The following is a 14,029-nucleotide window of genomic DNA, read 5'->3' as shown; positions in this document are numbered from 1 at the left end:
TCCCAGCAAATCATCAACCACAGTCTGCATCTAATCAAACCGTTACATTACTGCTACTCAGCTGTGTGGCAGGTATGTTTCGCTTTTGCAGCGTCACCTGGCTGAATGTAGAATGCCTTTGATGCGCAACTCACACTTGCCCATTTGTGTCAGTGTGTTTGAAAATCTACATGAAGCACATCATCTCAAGAATGCTTAAACTCTGGTATGTCTGTACTGTGTGTAGTATGTGTGTACATGTGTGTGTGTGTGTGTGTGTGTGTTCGTGTGGGTATGTGTGTGGTCTCAACACAGTAGGCAGCTTCATTGTTGTCTGTCTGGAGTGAGAGGTTTGGCCTTTCAGCCTTCAGCACCTCAGAAGGGAGACTGACAGTTTAAGAGTGGTGGGAGAAGGTAGGAGGGCCTCTCTGCTCAAACCCTGAGTGTTGACATGTAGATGTTTGTTAAAGTCATTTAGTCTGCATGTGAAACAGAGGGCAGCAGCCTGTGAAAGGAAAGGCTTCTAATATTGGGATGAGGATCGGAAGGTATAAAGATATCCATTCCAAAACAATAAGTAAAGCTCCGGGGAAGATTGATTGTTTTCCTCCTGCGCCCACAGTTGGAGTTAAAGAGGTTACCTTGCCTTGTTACGACAAAGAGGTTTCCAGTGTGTGATTCCCCCCCCTGTGCGAATGCTTCTCATCAAGCACGATCTGATTACAATCAGTGATACGTTATTAGAATTCAATATCATAATTCATTGTCGTTTTCCTAGTATTGCGCTCTTACGTACTGATTCACTTTGATTACGGAAGGACAGTTGTGGAGGACGAATCATGTTCTCTTCGTGCTCAGTAGCCGGTGAGAGCCTGGTGCCTAGGGCCAGGGGTGGAGCGCCCCGTGGCTCGAGCCTCCATTGGTTGAGCCTGGCCTGGTGCATGATAACTGTCTCGTCTGTCATTGAGAGTTTTCCATATTTTGTATAACACGTCGTATTTTCGTCTGTTATTCTTCTATCCTCGAATCTAATCTCTAATTAGACGCTAATCCTCTGATCTTCATGCCTCAGAGAGACTCTGCAGCAGACAGTTTCCGTGTCTTTGATCCATTCATTATTCTTGCAGAGTGTGACTCTCTCGATTCAGCTGACTGATAAATGCGTATGAACCCCAAACACTAGACTGAATGCACAACACTGGGACAGTAACATTTTGTTCTCCCACAACTTACAGCTCGGCTTATACATGGGCGGCACAAGCCCATTGGCGTACCTATCTGTTCAACGTTATAGGGACGTCTCATCCGACACAAACATGTGTTTTGACAGAGGAAAGTGATACACGGTGACACGGATCTGGCCGTGACGTGCAACTGGAGGAAACATGGCACTGCTGTCAAAGCAGCTGTTGACACCGTGGCCTATCTGAGTCGGCTCTGACGCTGACGCACCAAGAGGTAGAATGGCTCTCTGTTTGTGTGTGAGCTCCCGTTGTCAGGGAAACCTGTTATCTCCGTTACGTGGACATTAGCGAGATGCTGGGCAGATAGTGGCACAGTGGACACCGCTGGGAGAGAGGAAGGGAGGAAGAGAGGAGGAGAGAGGGTTTAGGAGAGAGGGGCTAGTAGCACTCAGGCCCAGAAGTCTTTGATCTCCTGCTTATCCTCTGCTCACTGTCACCCTGAGGGAGGTGGAAAGGGGGCACTAAACCTCATCTCTCCCCATTTTATCCTTCCGCCTCAACAACCACGTGCGCACACACATGCACAAACTACACACACCGTATGTAAGCATCTAGCACACAGAACGCTTGCGGGACAGAGAACTCGATAAAAAGTGGAAAACAAAACATCCTCACAGAACACGGAATGTTCTGGTTTATGCCAGCGCTTGGTCCCCCCAACATGTGATGCCATCAGGGTGTGAGGCAGGCCAAGTCTCTTTAGCTCCCTTTACACTTGCCAGGGCGAAAGACGCTCGCAGATGAACGACCAAGCCACCAGGAGCCGAGTTGCAATTAGACGTTCCATTCTACACGGGATATTCAGATAACAAGGGAGTAGCTAGGGCATCAATGAGGTCAGTGGCCTGTCATTGTTGGCGAATGAATGAGATTTTTAATAAAAAACAAAAAACTGCTTCCTTATTATGGTGACCTAATGAGTTCTGTGTCAGAATGTGGGAAAGTCCCGTCATGCCTCCTAACTCCCCCTTCCCAACCCCTCTGCACCTGCATCTCTGCCCCCCCACCAGCCCTCCACTATGCTCCGGGGTTTTGATGTGAACCAGCCATCCAGTGTTTGTATTGAGCGTGAAACGGACATTTAATTACCAGAAAATGCTATCGGCATTTCGCCCCAGACAAAGAATGGCACATAGAGCTCATTGAGGTTATCAACAAGGGGACCAGTGGTCAATTGGGTCATTGATTTGAATTGTTTGACAGACCCGGAGGAGCAAGCAAAGTTCAAAAATCCCCCAGTAAAATTGAGAAGTTTGTCACAGAATCTGTTGGAAGGGTCTGTCAGGAGTGATTAGGGTGCATGAAAGGGCCTGGCGATCAAACAAGCCTATACCAACGCTGCAGATTTAATTAGAATTTGCATGGCTTTGTTCCTGACTCCTCATCAAGCATGATCTGATTACAAGGGTGAACAGTTACAACGGGGTGATTGTGGACTTATTTGTCTAACAAAACTGATATTATTTTTGCAGATCCTCAAAGTTTTTAAAGTAAATCGGTCCGTGTGGAGAGAAAATATTTGGAGGTAGAAAGAAGCAGAGGACTGTCAGTTTGATTGTGAGTTTGAAGTTTTTCCTGTGCAACCAACTTTAAGCCGGGGCTTGTGGGAGTTTAAGGGTGCGTTGGAAGCGAGGCCTCATTAACTGTGTGGCGCCCCTTGACCCCACTGATGTGGGGTGACAGGCCAAATGGGGGGAAGTTGATTGGGTGACAGGCCAAATGGGGGGAAGGTGATTGGCTAGCAGGTTCCACGGTTAAACGTGCCACCACTGGTGTGTCCTGAGCAGACTGCACACAGCCTCCTTCTGTCAAACCCATTCACACCACCAGCCCCATCCTGGCCGCTCTCCCTCCCACACACTGTCCTCTCTCTCTCTCTCTCTCTCTCTCTCACTCTCTCTCTCTCTCTCTCTCTCGCTCTCCCCTCTTCTTCCACAACGCTTGGCAGTAATTGTTGTCTTCCATGAGTTCCATGATTTCGCGTTTTTTACACACAATGCTTTCCAGAAGGTCATTTATCTGAGATGGTCCAATTGTTGGCAACTGGTTTTATATAAAGGCACTCCCGAAATGATAGTACTGTAAGTGACGTGCGAATGACGAAAGTTAAAATGGTATGATTTCTTAAATGACGATGGTGCAGCGAGGATGAATGGAGCCCGTCTGGAGAGAGTACTCTCTGAACTCCAAAATAATGACCGTTCCTGGTTCATTAATGTCTATTTAGTCAATCATAACACATCAGAAATTAGTTTACTATTCAGAGGCAGGACAATTGACCTTGTGTGTGCCCTTCTTCGCCATAGAGCTGTCACAGGCTTTCCTCCAAATTGAGGCAATTAGCAGCACTGTGTCTGCCCATGAAGATGAGTGTCTCCACTGTGGACTAATGACAACGCCAGGGCATGGCCTAATCAGCCCCGGATGCCTGAATCACCCAGAGGTCAGAATGTACACCTGCCAATGGGACGGATGGGTTGTGGAACTTTTCCTCCTTGTGACCTGAGTTGGACGTGCAGAACCTCGGAGGAACAAAGCACTGTAATTCCACCTCTCTTCCCCTGACACAGGGTCTTTCTACTAGTCATCAGACTGCTGCATATCCTTAGACAACCCCAATTCCATAAATGAATAAGCCGATTAGTCCCAATTCAAATTTGGGACACAAGGAAACATTTTAAATGGCATGCAGAATCTCTTCGGCTTAAATCCTGACCTGTTGCTGACCTTGAGATAGGTCTAGTGAGGTGTGTGTGTATGTATTTGTGTGTGTGTGTGTGTGTGTGTGTGTATGCATGTGTGTGTGTATGCGTGTGTGTATGCGTGCGTATGGATGTGGGGACCCAGGGCTTCACATAGATCTAATTACTGTGCGTCTGAGCTGGATTATACTGTAACACAACCGATCAGAGGCACTTCACACACACACACGCGCACCCACAATCGTAAGCTCATCCAGGGAGCATTCAAATTAAAAACCTTTGATATGGTTTTTCGATGCCCCTCTACGGATTTACCCCGCTCTATTAGCACTCTCTGCTCGTGTGGCGTGGTGAGGAGCGATAAGGGCGCAACCTACTGTATCAGCTCAGACAGCAGCCCCCTACCCCTCCCTCCGCCCTCCCTCCGCCCTCCGTATTACTGAACCAAATCTGGGGGCGTGGATGGGTGAGACCAGCGGGGCGAGGCTGGGTGTGTGTGTTAGGGGTCGGGGGGGGGATTCCGTATTGTGTTGATTTACGTTGGGTTTGAATTGTCCGACGACAGTCAAATCCTCCGCCCATTAGAAAGGGTGCTTTCTAGTAATGTCATTTTCTTTTTCTCTTTTGACTCTCTCTTTCTTGCTTCGTTTTCTGGGAGACAAGAAAGGGATAAACACGAAACGGCAGGCTGACACCCGACATTGATCGCATGTGGATAAATCTCTAGTTTCTATTTGTGTAGCTCCCTAAAACCCCTGTGTGTGTTAGGACTTTGAATCAAATCCCCGGTTCTTACAGTCCTGAGAGAGAGAGAAGGAAGAGAGGCTTCTGGTCTGACCTGGCCGTAACCTCTCCCTGTAAAAACACAGCATGCAAAAGTGACCAAGCTACGGCTACTGTATCAACTGAGCAACTAACAAACAAACTGGACGGGAGAAGAGATTATCCTGCCAGAGACAAGTTTTACAGTGCAGGGAGCTGTCTCTCCCGTACTGCAGATGTTACAGAGAAGGAAAGGGGGGGGACAGAGAGGAGATGATTCAAGGAGGTGACATGAAGGAGAAGTAAAGAAAGTGGCTCTCAGTGGGGGTTAGTAGAGGCCACTACACCCAAAACCTGGCAACCTTCAGGCCTGCAAACCAAGCAGGTACACGTTACTTAAGTCCCTCAACGTGTTTGATTGTCCACATTTGCTATGCTCCATAGACGTGGCCAGTATTACAACACAAGGGCCTGATCCTTGAGATTGCTCCAAAATAAAGCACAAGGTACAGCCAAGTCCTATTTCAAGTCCTGCCATGTTTGCAAAAACGTATCAGTTGTGTTTAACGATAAACGTTTCTGTCTGTCTGCCTCTCCTTGGTGGTGAACTCATATCGTCTCGTGAACGTTCTGGTTTTTCCTTTCATTACTAATGATCAGAGCCGTCGGGGGGAAAGTCAAACAAACATTAAACAAGACAACTCCTCATCTGTTTCAATTAAGTATGAGGTCATTGGTAGATCATGATCAGGGCTGATGTGGAATAAGAATTAGTACGTCTGCATGTCGGTGTAGCCCCCCCCCCCCCCCCCCCCCCCCTCCCAGGGCATGGCCGGGTCTTGATTGGGTGGAGCCTCTTAGCGATAGAGAAGAGCACAGTCCAACTGACCTGGCAGGAGGGGAACCTGGACCCCCACCAGTTCCACATCTCTAGCCCCCTCTGTGTTGACAAAGATCACTGTGAGAGTTGAGATCTCTCCAAGCTTAGCCTCCTGGCTTGTTGTCTTAGGGATAATAGCCTGACTAAATACCACTATTTTAGACAACATACTTACCTTAAAGATTTACCTTAAAGATTTAGCAAGAATACCTCAGTGATCTGAGCTTATGTTTCAAAGACACAGGGCCTTTGCAAAGCTTTGTTGTCTGACTAGGGTGCAGACAGTATACATTTACCCAAGTTTTAAGCCATTGAAATACTGAAAATGTACACACACTTATTATTGGGGTTCTAATCTATTTGAAGTCTTTTTTTTTACACTTACTTTGGGTGGGATTTTTGGACAAAAGGACTTCTCGTCCTCTCAACTCCTAGCTCCCAGCCCTCCCAGCCCGCCCATACCGTCCAGCCTCTTTCCCACTTTTCCCCCAGTCTCAGACCCGAGGCTAGACCTATAGACATCTCCTAGACCTCCATACCCAGATCCACGACGAGGCCAAACCCTATAGCCTCACCTTGGACATTAGATTCCAAGAGTAGTCGTCCATCCCCCCCGTCCGTCCCCCCCACACTGCCCCTCCGGCCCCCACTCCCTCCCCTGCATCCCTGGACCCCAGCTGGGCCCTGAGCGGGCTTCAGAACATGTTACTACGGTTACGCTGCCTGTTCTCTATATTAACAGAGAAAGTTAGTGGTGCGGAACAGCAGAAGGGGATTGTAATTGACAGGCGGACTTTCTCTCTCTCCACGGTCTGTCCAACTCAGGGGGGCCTTCTTATTAGGGAGCCCTGCATGAGGCCTTGACCTGTCACACACTTAATGATCTGGGGCCCACAGCCCCGGCCTCTGCCTCCAACCAGCCCCAACCCCAGCCCCAGCCCAACCCCAGCCCTGGCAACTCAGCAACATGTCAGGTATTAAGTCAGTTCTGACATCAGCTATGTCAGGTATTAAAACAGATTTATGTTGATGCGTTAATTTAGAATCTCTGAAAACCACCAAATCCTTAAAGTTACTTTTTCAACCTCCCAGAGGATATACTTCTTTGAGATACTAAATGTATAAAAAAGGCAACTTTAAAAAAATGTTCTCCGTGAATGTTTTTATACAGTGTTACATACAAGGTAAAAGCAGAAAACGAAAGCCTATGAGGCACTTGAATCGAACAAATCCATAAATACACATCTTAACTACATTCAAACCATAAACAAGAAATCTTACCAAGGGGAGCTTTAAGGCGGGATTGAGGGAAGTGAACTCATAGTGCACTCTATTCTTAAAACGATCAAATTATAGCCTTTCATCTTGGTGTGCATGGCATGTTATTAACATTGCTAACACACTTGAACACATTGCTGCCACACACTCACACACACACTCACACACACTCACAGAAGGAGGAGACAAATCCGTCATCAGTGGGGTTTCCTTCCACTAATCTGGGGTTTGGGAAGGTTTGTTTAGTGACCATTAAGACCCTGGTTTAAATCCAGCCTGACCTCTGACCCCTAGCTTAATTGCGTATTGCCAGAAAGAGGTGCTGATAGGAGCACACCCTCATCAGGAGAAGTTGGGTAACATTCTCCAATATACCATAATTCCACCATGCTGCTTTTAGCAGATATACACGTTAGTTCCCAGCTAGTTGTTTCCAATTATGCTTTCCAGCTAGATCAGCAGTAAGTGAACAAATAAGGAACAAAACTGTCTGTAATGCAAACCATCCCAAGATTTTCACTGCGGAGAAGTCTGTTTTATTACTCTAAACTACATATTTGTTTTCAAAGAACTTTGCACATTGTTTCAACATGCTTTTGTGTATCTACAATGTGTGTGTGTGTAACATTCTACAATGTTCCTGTTTTCAAAATACATCTCATACAGGAAGTATGTGTCTTCTGCAAGAGAAACAGGTATGAACAAATCTTACCTTTCCCAAAAGAGCTTTACTCTTGGAAAAGGAATCCCTCACATATTTCTTCTTGTTATGGCAAAGCCACTCAACAGCACATTATCTAACCTGATTGTGTCTATCACTGATTCAACAAACAAAGAAATTACTTTCTGTCTTGTTTTGCCATAAACATGACCTAAGCACTCAAATATTTGGTTGCTAAACAATAGCTTCAGGTGTGCCAGTGAAGTATTCAAGGTATGATTCCAGGGAAGAGGATATCATTCAGGGAAGTGGAGTGTGGAATGTGTCATACACATTTAAAGGCTGTCCCGTATGTGCATTGGGCCTGCATGGACATCTGTCCCTGGTCCCACTGGCATGAATGCGTCTGGGTCCTCACGCCTTCCATCAAAGACAGTCACAGCAAGATCCAAGGGAAATAAGAACATCCATCATGTTTATGTGTTTGATTTATTCCCTCACACTCACACAAACGTACAAACAGGACAAACCCAAACTATTCGAGCCACTAGTGATAGTTAATCATGAAAATTAGCAATTTGTCACTTGTTGCTAATTGATGGTTTGTTGTATAAACAATTTTATCACCCCCCCCCCCCCCCCCCCCGTTACACCCCTCCACCAGTGTGCTGAGTCAGGACTGCTGTGCTGCCGTAGAGCAGACACAACAAAAGCAGGACCCTGACAACTACTGTTGGTTTAAGCCACTGATAAGTCAGACTGATTCTTCAGTTAAGGGAATTAAGAGGGACCATTTCAATTTCATCAGTTGATATTTAAGTGCTTTTAATAGAATCAAAGTGTGGTTTTATGTGTGTGGACTGGCAGGGTTATAACTGTCTTTTGATCATTTAAACCTACAATGGCCTTGAACTCGGTTTGCGGCACCAAACTTTTAAATCTTAGTTTTTTATGTCAAGTTTGTGTTGTATGTCAGACGTCTTTTCAAACCGTTTTCAAGTGGTATAGTGCATTTTGTGTCCATCAGGCATATAAAAAATGTGCGTTCATGTCAAACCACAGGACAAGAACTTAGCTCTCCCTTAAGGATGGAATCTTCTGAATCAACAGAGAAGCCCTGGGGTTGTGTAAGGATACGTTGTGTAATTACTTGTAATTTGTGCAATTAAAGCGTGAAGGTGAGCAGGGAGTTGGAGGCTTGTTTTTCCAAGTGAGCCTGAAAAATGCGTAGGATGTGTTTTTGAACTCTTGGTCATATTTTCTATCTGTGGTCGTCTGTGGAAACGCTGGCAGCCAGTCAAAAGTGAGCTGGATTTGTGTCTGTCTGCTTGTCTGTCTTCCCCAGATAGAGATTAAAAAGGTGGGATGCTTACTGTCATTCAGTGGTGGTTGGGGGGGGGGGGGGGGGGGGGGGGGATGAACCATGTTAAATATCGAGGCTGAATCTACCTTTTTTCTTCTCAGTCCTACACCTCCTTTGTTCTTCCTCTTTAACCTGACTGTGGGACATGGTCCCCTGTGAATCTGTGTCTGAGCGGAGGAGAGGTAGTGGTTGAGAATGATTTGTTGCAGCTTCTGTAACGGTTCACTGAACAATTCAGCCCACCACACTGGTGTCACCTAATCCCATTAGAGAGTTCCCTACCAAGGGAAAGAGACAATTACACAGTGTGAGAGTGTGTTTGAGTGAGTGAGTGTGTGTGTGTGTGAGTGTGAGTGTGTGTGTACTGGGTAGGAAAGAGTAGTGTAGCAGGCTGCCCAGTTCAGATCTCCCAGGCTGGAGACAGACCTGGCACAAACAAGACAAACACAGACAGAGCTAATCACAACTGAAGTCTGCTCAAGCTTGGGTTTCAAAGGCAGCGGATGCTTCTGCCACCCCACCCACACACAACTCCCTCTGTACTCACAGCATTTAATCTGTCTATTTGTGACACTTCGTATATTATCTTGTGTAACTCTCTCTTTCTTTCTTTCTTTCTTTCTTTCTCTCTCTCTCTCTCTCTCTCTCTCTCTCTCTCTCTCTCTCTTTCTCTCTCTCTCTCTCTCTCTCTATCGCTCTGTCTCTCACACACAACCCACAGGTGCCGTGTCTTCAATAGAAGCAGTGTCATTTTCAGATAATGACTGAGATCTGACAATACAACAGGAAGAGAAGGTGGTGCTTTGTCTGGCCCATGGTTTAAGAGTGTGTGTGTGTGCGCACTCGTGCATGTGTGCGTGTGTGGGGGTAGGGTTAGGGTTAGGTGTGGAGAGTGAGGAGGGGTGAGAGAAAGGAGGTGGGAGTTTGTGTGGCCCCCCTGTAGGTAATTGTTGGAGTGATTGGCAGTGGAGGACCCCAGCTGGCTATGAGGTAGCAGAGGTAGGACACACACACACACATACCCTGTCCGGTCCCCCACCAGCCTGACTGAAAGGATGTCAATCAAGGGTCCATTCCAGCTCAAAGGAGGGGCTGCTGTTGCTTCACACTGGGGTTTGAGTGGCGCTGCTGGGGCATGGAGGATGGATGGACCTGTCATAGCAGCAATGCCACCGCCTCATGGCCCCTAGATCAACCCCACACCCCTATCCTCTCTCTCTCTAAGTGGATCAATGCTAAACAAATTAGCAGATAGTAGTCATATTTCTCAAACAGGGAGCTCCTACTCTTCCCCACGCTCCCCATAAATCATCCTGACTGACGCGGCCCACAATGATGAAAGCTACCTGTCAAGCCTAACTGGTGGCAGTTAAGAAAGCTCTGCACATTTTTTCTTCTTCCCCCTCTCTCCGTCTGTGTCTCTGTGTCTCTCTATCTTTCTTTCCTCCCTCACCTCTTTCCACTGCTCTTTCGTCTTTGTTTTCTCAAGCAACTCAAAAAAAGAGAAGAAAAAAAAAAGGAGAGGAAAGAATGCATTGAATGAAAGTGTATGATTGACCCCTTCAGGGAGAGAATGTTCCCAAGAGCGAAATGTATCTTTGTTGCAATTGTCCCTCGGGTTTAAAAGCTTTTCACAGGACCCAAGAAAGGCTGTGCCCGTGTCAGCAGATCTTCTTTTGAAATATAAGTTGTTTGCTAAGGGCTTCTCTTTTTTACTCAGCCCCTCGTAGCCAAGGGTTACGTGCACGCTCGCGGTGGGTTCAAAGGTCACACGTACACGCCTGTGATGGTCAGTTTGAGGTCGATGTCTTGAGATGCTCTGCTTGTGCCCTTATGGCTCTGTGTCAATGCAGGGCTGCAGGTGGTCGTCACTTTTGCTTTGGTCTGGAAAACCATTCAAGCTAGAGTCAGCGAAATTGACAAAGAGGGAGACAGAGAAACTCAAACCTTTCTAAAGTTAGGATGAAATCGTTTTTCTAAGGTATCATTAGCTATAATAACTTCCATAATAGCTTTGTGTGTTTTAAGGGTGGAGACACACACAGTCACACACACAATGACCAGCCTAGATTTCCACCCAAACCATCCCTTTCATAGCCCTCCTGTACTGTCTGTGTGTGTCCAAATGGAATAGTGTCCTGAACCCTCTCTGACAGTCAATTCATCACATGGGAGTTATAACGACATTACACAGCCACACAATGGATGAGCAAAGACACTGAGGTGAGACAGAGACCACCCCCCAGTCCTCCTGCCCCCTCCCTCCTCACCATGCCCCCACCCCCCACACCAACCCCACCGCCAGGCTCCCAATACCATTAAATTAAGACAACATTCACTAATTAAGTATCTCCGACCTATTACTCTGTCATTCAATCAGCCATTATTTCGAAACTTCCTTCCTCCTCTCTTTCATATTGATGGGCGCTGGGAGAGTGAGGTTCCCCCTGTATAATTACCATGGAAGGGGATTAGGGGATAGGGGGTGACGGCTGGGGGTGCATAGGGGCTGGCGCTGGGGGGTACCCATGCCTGCTGCTCCTGCATTGTTCCCTGCATTTCTTTTTAGGAGCTCATCTATATGTGTCAATTTAGTGCGGCCCGCAGTCTGGTGTTTCCTGCCTCTCTGAGATTGCGTTAAGGTATTGACCACACACATATATCTTGCCTGGACTAACAGCTGTATCTCTCTGTTTCAACCGTGTTTCATATCAACGTCCTTCCGTGAGTTCTCGTACCCCTTCCTCCGTTCTACTTTGTCGAGAAGTCAACTGTGACAGACGATATTGCAGCATCATCTCTTTGTGGGAAGTTCGATATACGCCTCTCTTTCCTTGTAACGCATCTGCTGGGCCTTTGTTACGGAGTGACATCAGTTGTACGTGTTCCCAGACTCACTGGAGGCTGGGTATTCACCCAAAGTGCTGTTGTGGCTAACCACACCATGGTGGCTTCAAAAGACTGGGAGAGGTGAAGCTGCCTAATTCATCACAACCCAGTGTACTATTTCACATGGCCGGCCGGGTTATTAGCGGCTTCTGAAGCAGACAAAGTAATTACACCTTTCAGTATCAACCTACAGGGGGTAGGACACCCACACCTGAGACAAGGGATCCCAGGGAATCAGATGGGATCTCACCCTGATCTGAAGGATACTGTGTTATGAAGTGTCTCTGCGTCTGAAAGGACACTGTCTTATATCGTGTCAAGCTGTGCTGTGTCTGATTGTGCTCCCCTGTGACTGCGCGGTCTCCTTTCTCTGGGGATGAAATGAAGCCCAATTCTCGGAAAGACGGCCTACCCAGAGAACGTGGAAGTATTTATTTACACTATATTGTAATAAATATCCGATTTCCTCAAAACGCACACATATGCGCATGCACATGTACAAACACATACACACACACACACACAGTAGCTAGATTAGTGCGCCTCTCTTTGATGGATGAAGGTTTACATGGGGGGGGGGGGGGGGGGCGATGGTGGGTCTGAGGTTTGAGGAAGGACAGAATGATAGTGTGTTTGTGTGTGTTTGTGTGTGTGCGTGTGTGTGGTGTGTGTGTGTGTGTGTTCATTCACAGGTTCTATCAGACATACATTCCAGACACTGGGTTCTGAGTTTAGGGGGAAAAAGTAGTGATTTATCCCTTCAGCCGTGGGCCCTTCTCCAACCTTCCTCCACGCCAACTCACGATTGATGCTCTCAGCTGGGATTACCATGTGTATGGAGCCGGGGCTGGGGGGGAGAAGGCCAAGCAGGTAGGAAGCTATGGCTGAGGGCTATTTCAGGCAGGGGAGGGTTAGAGCTAGCTGGAAAAGTTAAAGGAAGGGGGTACGGGTAGGAAGGCAGGAGTTTTTTCAGGGGACACTGGGAAGTGAACAGGAGGGGGGGGGGTAGATAAGTCTGAGGACAAGGCTGTGGAAGTGTGAGGGCTGGGAGGACTGGAGGATTCTGGGAGGACTGGGAGGACAGGAGGACAGGAGGACTGGGAGGACAGGAGGACTGGGAGGACAGGAGGACTGGGAGGACAGGAGGACAGGAGGACTGGGAGGACAGGAGGACTGGGAGGACTGGGAGGACTGGGAGGACAGGAGGACTGGGAGGACTGGGAGGACTGGGAGGACTGGGAGGACTGGGAGGACAGGAGGACTGGGAGGACTGGGAGGACTGGGAGGACTGGGAGGACAGGAGGACTGGGAGGACTGGGAGGACTGGGAGGACAGGAGGACAGGAGGACTGGGAGGACAGGAGGACTGGGAGGACTGGGAGGACTGGGAGGACAGGAGGACAGGAGGACTGGGAGGACAGGAGGACTGGGAGGACTGGGAGGACTGGGAGGACTGGGAGGACTGGAGGACTGGGAGGACTGGGAGGACTGGGAGGACTGGGAGGACAGGAGGACAGGAGGACTGGGAGGATTGGGAGGACTAGAGGACAAGAAGGACAGGAGGACAGGAGGACTGGAGGACTAGAGGACAAGAGGACAGGAGGACTAGAGGACAGGAGGACAAGGAGGACAGGAGGACAGGAAGACTGGAGGACAAGGAGAACAGGAGGATTGGAGGACAAGGAGGACAGGAGGACTGGAGGGCTGCAGGATTGGGAGGACTGGGAGGGCTGGAGGACTGGGGGCCTGGGCATACATAACTCAGGAGTGGCAGGTAGCTTCCTACTGTAAATGATAAATGTATTGGGGAGGAGCAGGGCTGAGCTGCTGGGAGAGTAGGTGTGAGGTTCTCCCTCCCTCTTTTTCTATCTCTCTTTCTCTTTCTATAAATCTACTGTCTCTTACTATCTCGCTCTCTCTCTCTGTCTCTCTCTCTCTGCATCTGAGCTCCCTACTTTATCTGACATGTACAGTCAGTTAACTTTTTGTTTTTTTGTTTTGATGCCTTTGTTATTGCGTCAGGTTGTCTGTAGGTCGATGGAGATAGAAGGAGAGGAGGCCAGGCCGGAGGTGCACACATTCCAGACTGGGAAGGATGGGTCCAACATTCCGCCTCTCGTCTGCGAATGTGCCAATGTCCCGCCTACTCCAAAACACCTACACAAGCAAGCACACACAAGCCAACACACTAACAAACTCACGCCACGTGACACACTTACACACCCTGACACACACACACACATCAGCCCTGCGGCCAGTCATGTAATTGCTG

This window comes from Osmerus mordax, chromosome 5 (assembly GCF_038355195.1).
Source record: "Osmerus mordax isolate fOsmMor3 chromosome 5, fOsmMor3.pri, whole genome shotgun sequence".
Classification (NCBI taxonomy): Eukaryota; Metazoa; Chordata; class Actinopteri; order Osmeriformes; family Osmeridae; genus Osmerus; species Osmerus mordax.
Note: the sequence above shows the minus strand (reverse complement) of the source record.